General features: G+C 37.2%; 1 long non-coding RNA gene across 1 annotated transcript; it reads right to left on the reverse strand.

The window, feature by feature from the left end:
- Positions 1 to 731: 731 nt before the first annotated feature.
- On the reverse strand, positions 732 to 5,117 carry LOC129926803 (uncharacterized). Its single transcript, XR_008778552.1, has 2 exons — positions 5,055 to 5,117; positions 732 to 1,586 (listed from the first exon to the last, which is right to left on the reverse strand). It is a non-coding gene; the product is annotated as an uncharacterized LOC129926803 (long non-coding RNA).
- Between the last annotated feature and the right edge of the window lie 2,192 nt (positions 5,118 to 7,309).

Below are 7,309 nucleotides of genomic sequence, written 5' to 3' on the forward strand. Positions count from 1 at the left end.
TACTGACATACACAAAACCATTGTACTATTACTGACATACACAAAACCATTGTACTTTTACTGACATACACAAAACCATTGTACTATTACTCCTTTCTTGGTTCATTGTTTGTATTGGATTGATCTAGTTCTATGCAGAATACATTATCGCTTCATCCTCCCAATACCCAATTCGTCCGTCTATCATTCCTCTAAGTCATGTTTACAACAGTCAGCCTGCTTCAACCTTGTCAAAGGATCTAGAAGGAAAAAAAAGTTAATGGAATAAAATAAAGAAAAATGAAACAGAAATTCTAGCTTAAAAAAAGGGGGGGGGGAGTTAAACAAGAAGTCCAGACGTGAGGGAGTCAACTTCCTGCCAGGGAAAAGTTGTTGTTTTTTTAACTTGTGCAGCCAATCGTAACTACACCTTCAAATTAGGTCATTAGAGGCATGCACAACCACGCTCTTGGAGTTTAGTTATCAGATTCTCTGGAGTTGTCTCTGGACGTGTAACTATGTCGATTATCCAGGAGAAACAATCTTCATTAAGTACACATTGTCTGTTGCTTTTCACTTTCAATTTGTCTCATTTATGGTTTGTAATGCTTCATTGTTTCTTGACGAGGTGGTCAGATACAAAACTGTGTTTCTTTAGTTTGCTATTTTTAAATCGCATTATTTCGCAAAGAATATTGGAAAGTTAAAACAACAACTATATATACGATATTGATAGAATTGAAGTTCAGAAATAACATGTCTTGCTTTATTTATTTTCATTTCTTTCATATATACTAAGTTATCCTCAAATACCACATTGGCAAAACTATTATCAAAATCACACAAAGCATTAGGGTTAACTAAATTTAATTATTGACAATCAAACAAGAACATACAACTAAAATGTTACTTAACCTTGGCTAGACCAATATCAAAATATGTGTCCTCTGTTTAAGTACCCTCAACGCAAGAGAAAAAAAAGAATTTGAGCAGACACAAAATAGAGCCTTGTGATATATAACCATGTAGCAAGTAGCAGATCTTTGAGATATATAACCATGTAGCAAGCAGCAGATCTTTGAGATATATAACCATGTAGCAAGCAGCAGATCTTTGAGATATATAACCATGTAGCAAGCAGTAGATCTTTGAGATATATAACCATGTAGCAAGCAGCAGAGCCTTGAGATATATAACCATGTAGCAAGCAGCAGAGCCTTGAGATATATAACCATGTAGCAAGCAGCAGAGCCTTGAGATTTATAACCATGTAGCAAGCAGCAGAGCCTTGAGATATATAACCATGTAGCAAGCAGTAAATCTTTGAGGAGTTTGAAGTTGTGAGCACGATGAAGAGTCTATACAATTGAGTTTCACTTATTCAACATTCCAGAAGAACTGCCTAACTTCGTGCATCGAGTGTTTCCTTGAGAGCAGGGTGCAGTCTTTGACGTGGGCGATGCATCTGCACATGCACTGGTGCCATCTGTGAAAGTACACGTGGAAGGGTGTGTATGGGGCGCAAAGGAAACACATCTTAAACAGCTGCCCACGGGTGTGGAGCAGGGCGCTACACAAAAGCATTATCATCCACAGAACTTTCATTTCTGTTAAAAAAAAAAGAGAAAAAAATTAAAATACATATGCAGCGTTCTTGGTTTTGTGGTTTGAAACGATGAACTTACATAAGGTTCTATATTTTAAATTCAAACATTGATACACCTGGTAAGGCTGTAAAATTTGCTTCTGCCTTAATAGCTGATAAACAATTTCTTACAGAGACACTGGGGATTGGTAGGGAAGGGGCAAGGTAGGTGCAATAGTTCACTTTCCATCTACCAAAATATTTCCAAGGGATGATAACTAGATACAGAAATGACATTATGGATGAACATATTTGAATGATCTAACTTGTACGCGAAAACAAGAAATATATCAAAGAATTACTTTAAAAAAATAACTTTACATTGAGGGAAATTGCATCATTTTTTTTTAATCAATCATGTAATTAATTTTAATAGATCTAGAGTAATCTTGACTAATAATTATAAATTTGTGCGATTGAAAATATTATCATTGTTTTTGTTTAGCGTAACTTTCATATTTATAGTATGGGGGGGGGGGGGAGCTAACAGTGAGGAGTTTTCCGTGCGGCCTTTTCAAAGCGATAAATAAAATAAACACACAAACAGAAAGTCAGTTAATATACACTTTGTTATAGACATTTCTAAAGTATCCACATTATTCCTAAATCTAAATAAACAGAGCAGGTCTTTATAGGAATAGAAATGGAAGAATTGTTTGTACATTTAAATACAATGTAGCACGGTAAAGTCCCTAATAATGCTAAGTTTGCCATTTAGTGATAAGTCCACGTCAGGTCAGTTTGTCAATTTCTGTCTACGTTAGGTCAGTTAGTTAATAGTCTATGTTTGGTTAGTTTGTCAATGTAAGTTCTCAGGTTGACAGGATATACAGATAAATACTAATTACTAAACTACAGCTTGTTAATGATACAGTCAGATAGATAGATAGATAAATAGATAGATAGATAGATAGATAGATAGATAGATAGATAGATAGATAGATAGATAGATGATATGATATGAAATCTTTTATCTATTTTATCTATTTTATCTATTTATCTATTATAATTATAATTATAAATTATTATATTATACAATTGTACATAGGACAAAATCTTTTGTTGTGGAGGAAGGTTGGGCGGGGAGGGGAAGAAAAAACTACTCGAATGTATGTGTATGTCTGTCGAAGGGGGCGTTCTAATGGGGGTCTTTCCGAATAAAATCAAATTACAATGCGCACGGTTAAAAAATTAAGAAAAATGTGGGTTCCAGAAAGAGAGAGAGAGAAGAAAATAGAAATTTTTGGCTGGCTGCCAACCTATGAGAAGGAAAACTCTGAAACAAAAAAAAGAGGAGTCTGCCAAGAAGCAACCCAGAAACTATCAAACAGTGAAACGGAAAGATATAATCATCAGAGATTGGTTAAGAAACATTTTTTTTTTTTGCTTTATGAGAAGTAGGATAAGTGATACTAGAATTCACGAACCAAAAGTGTTTTTCTGTTGTTTCCTTACAAAATTGGAGTTACTGGTAAAAAATAATCTGTGGAAGAGAATTACGATGGGCAGATTGTAATAAAGAAATGAGTTTCGGTCAATGAATTGTTTCTATGTATAACTGATAAATCCAGGATCGTCATGGATGAACAGGTTTTTTAAAGTTGTCTGGATGTGAGATACTAGACTTTCCTGGACAAAAGTTTTTGTTCGTGTATTGAAAGTAGTTCATACTTAAGTTCGCGGGCCAAAAGTATGTTTGGGAGAGCGTTAAAAATGCTGGACGTTTTACTGGAAGTGTAAACTAAAAAATGTGTAGCTGAAAGATTTCGCCCCCCCACCCCAAAAAGAAAAACAAACAATTTATAAAGCCAGGGATAAAATTAACGGGCGAAGCGGGTGAGCAATGCTAGTTACTATTTTAAAGATTTTTTAAAATCTTAACCAATAAAATATCAAATTGTGTGACAATAAAACTGCAAGAGAAATGTTGACTAAATTGATAGAGAATATGCCAGTTGATCCATTCTCATGTGGATGCATCAAAGACAAAAGCACCACAACACTTCTATAAAGCACAATATCATTAAAAAGGGTAGTTAATTTTTAAATTGTGCCTACGTTTCAAAGCGAAAAATGCCATTGTAACTTTGTTACAGGTAACATATAAAAAATATAAATTCATGTAAAAAAACACATTATCAAAAGGAAGGCGCAGAAGACGAAAAAGAAAAGTTAAATTGTGACACGGTCGTCTGCAGCTTTGTCTTCATAACATATGACAAAATATGTAGGTCGCAGTAGGCTTTGCGTAGTCTAGTGAAATCTGAACTCATCATTGATCTTCGGTATCAAAAACAATGGATTATTATAATTATTGTTATTGTTGTTTTTTTTTTTATTGTGTTGTTGTTGCTTGTTTTTATTGTTGTTATTGTTTGTGTTGCTTGTTGTTGTTGTTGCTTGTTGCTGTTGCTTGTTGTTGCTGTTGCTTGTTGTTGTTGTTGCTTGTTGTTGTTGCTTGTTGTTGCTGTTGCTTGTTGTTCTTGGTGCTTGCTTGTTGTTGTTGTTGTTTATGCTTGTTGTTGGTGGTACTTGCTTTTTGTTGTTTTTGTTGCTGCTTTTTGTTGTTGTTGTTGCTGCGTGTTGTTAATGTTGCTTGTTGTTGCTTGCTGGTGTTGTTGCTGCTTGTTGTTGTTGCTTGTTGTTGCTGCTTGTTGTTGTTGCGTGTTGCTAATGTTGCTTGTTGTTGTTTTTTCTTGTTGTTATTGTTGTTGCTTATTATTATTATTGTTGTTGTTATTATAGCCTGATTGTTGTAGATGTAGAAAATCTCCATTGATTATATAACCGTTGAATCATTGGTAAAGAGCATATCACTTCAAAACCTATAATAGAATAGGATTATATTACGTTAAACCATTATTTATCTATTTTAATCAAACTTTAAAGCAGTTTATAATTAGTCAAACCTACTAATGTTACCGTGAAGAAGAAAATAACACACAATAAAACCCCTTGGTTTTCAGGTTTAATCTATAACTAGATGCACTATTTAAATCCCTAATTATCTCAAGTGTTAGGTAAAAAAGTTAAGTTCCCCTTTCAGATCTTGTGATCTATAGGGCAGATGATGTAAAGGTCATCTGTTTCAAAGGCCTACGGTTAACGAGGGTGTCATGTGGCCAGCACAACGACCAACCGCCTTTACTTTTTTCCCAACTAATGTCAGGTACCCATTAGAGCTGGGTGGACTCAGAGGCGCCCAAAGATCACGAAATTAAAAATCCCAGTCTTCACCAGGATTCGAAACCGGGATTCCCGGTTCTGAAGCCAAACGCTTTACCGCTCAGCCACCGCGCCTTCGTGTGTAATCTATAACAATTAGGTATAATAAATCTACAACAAATAGCTTTTGATATTTCATTCATTAAGTCTGTGAAATGTAATCTATAGAACAACTAGCTAGTTCTCCTACGTCTATGTAGCTTACCATAATAAAACCGCTATAGCAATTAACATTCTCACATTGTATTGTAGAGAAATAGAAAGAGAATGAGCGAGAGAGAGAGAGAGAGACAGAGAGAGAGAGAGAGAGAGAGAAGCGTAGATGAGACGAGACAAATTAAAACCCGAGCTAGTCCTCAGGGTCATCCCTCTTCCCGGTCCTGTTGGCATGGTCGTTAAACTAATGACTTTGACTAGGCGATAATTGACAGGTCAAGGTGAACTCGTCAAACTTGTAAGTTAAAGATCTTACAGGGATACAGCTAGAAAGCGTTATTAGTGTTTTAGTGAAATGGTATTTACTTCCAGACACCAGACAATCTGATTAGAAAGATGGCTTTGAGGAAATGAGTTTGTCTAGAGAGGATCGTTGGCATTTAAAAACAAGTTCAAATGCAATCCTGTGTTGACACAAATACTTCAAAAATACATTTGAGCGGAGTCATCCAGTTCTCCTAGTGGAGCCCTCATTGTCTTCATTGGAGCGGAGTCATCCAGTTCTCCTAGTGGAGCCCTCATTGTCTTCATTTGAGCGGAGTCATCCAGTTCTCCTAGTGGAGCCCTCATTGTCTTCATTTGAGCGGAGTCATCCAGTTCTCCTAGTGGAGCCCTCATTGTCTTCATTGGAGCGGAGTCATCCAGTTCTCCTAGTGGAGCCCTCATTGTCTTCATTGGAGCGGAGTCATCCAGTTCTCCTAGTGGAGCCCTCATTGTCTTCATTGGAGCGGAGTCATCCAGTTCTCCTAGTGGAGCCCTCATTGTCTTCATTGGAGCGGAGTCATCCAGTTCTCCTAGTGGAGCCCTCATTGTCTTCATTGGAGCGGAGTCATCCAGTTCTCCTAGTGGAGCCCTCATTGTCTTCATTTGAGCCGAGTCATCCAGTTCTCCTAGTGGAGCCCTCATTGTCTTCATTGGAGCGGAGTCATCCAGTTCTCCTAGTGGAGCCCTCATTGTCTTCATTTGAGCGGAGTCATCCAGTTCTCCTAATGGAGCCCTCATTGTCTTCATTTGAGCGGAGTCATCCAGTTCTCCTAGTGGAGCCCTCATTGTCTTCATTTGAGCGGAGTCATCCAGTTCTCCTAGTGGAGCCCTCATTGTCTTCATTGGAGCGGAGTCATCCAGTTCTCCTAGTGGAGCCCTCATTGTCTTCATTGGAGCGGAGTCATCAAGTTCTCCTAGTGGAGCCCTCATTGTCTTCATTTGAGCGGAGTCATCCAGTTCTCCTAGTGGAGCCCTCATTGTCTTCATTTGAGCGGAGTCATCCAGTTCTCCTAGTGGAGCCCTCATTGTCTTCATTTGAGCGGAGTCATCCAGTTCTCCTAGTGGAGCCCTCATTGTCTTCATTGGAGCGGAGTCATCCAGTTCTCCTAGTGGAGCCCTCATTGTCTTCATTGGAGCGGAGTCATCCAGTTCTCCTAGTGGAGCCCTCATTGTCTTCATTGGAGCGGAGTCATCCAGTTCTCCTAGTGGAGCCCTCATTGTCTTCATTTGAGCGGAGTCATCCAGTTCTCCTAGTGGAGCCCTCATTGTCTTCATTTGAGCGGAGTCATCCAGTTCTCCTAGTGGAGCCCTCATTGTCTTCATTTGCAAATACAAAACAGAAATTGAGGTAATGGCAAAATGCTTTGTTGTTTCATTTTCTTTTTTTCCTAGCAGCGCATCTACCTATGTCTGGTGAAACTATTGCTCGGCAGTTGGCAAGGTAAACAAATTTTCTGAACTGATTTATAAAAAATCAAAACTCTGGTAAATTGACACATCAACATGATTACTGAGATATTTGCGATAATTAGAGTAATCAAATTGTTAGTGTAGTAATAAGAGAACAGTTTTGTTATTGTTGTTGTCAATAACATTCAGAGAGTAGGAGAGGAACCAGGACCAGAACAAGTAGGTCAACTTAATTCAATATAACAATAATGGCCACGTAGTCAAGTCTTTATTCCTCTTATAATACAAACTAGTCAAGTCTTCCTTTCTCCTATAATCAAAGCTAATACACTTATTATTTTTCTTCTTCAGATAGATTAAAGGTAATAGGTCATAGGTCATTTTCAATTCCGAAGATTAAAGATGAGTGCATTTTCTACATTACCACTTAAACCCAGTCGCGACCTGCATATTTTGCCACACTAAACACAATCCAATTAATCATTAGTAATCAATTTTTTAAATATTATTTTTCAAAAAAAAAAGTTTAACATATATTTTTATGACATACATGATGCCATTGTTGTCTCT

The sequence above is a fragment of the Biomphalaria glabrata genome, chromosome 1, assembly GCF_947242115.1.
Source record: "Biomphalaria glabrata chromosome 1, xgBioGlab47.1, whole genome shotgun sequence".
In the NCBI taxonomy this organism is placed as follows: Eukaryota; Metazoa; Mollusca; class Gastropoda; family Planorbidae; genus Biomphalaria; species Biomphalaria glabrata.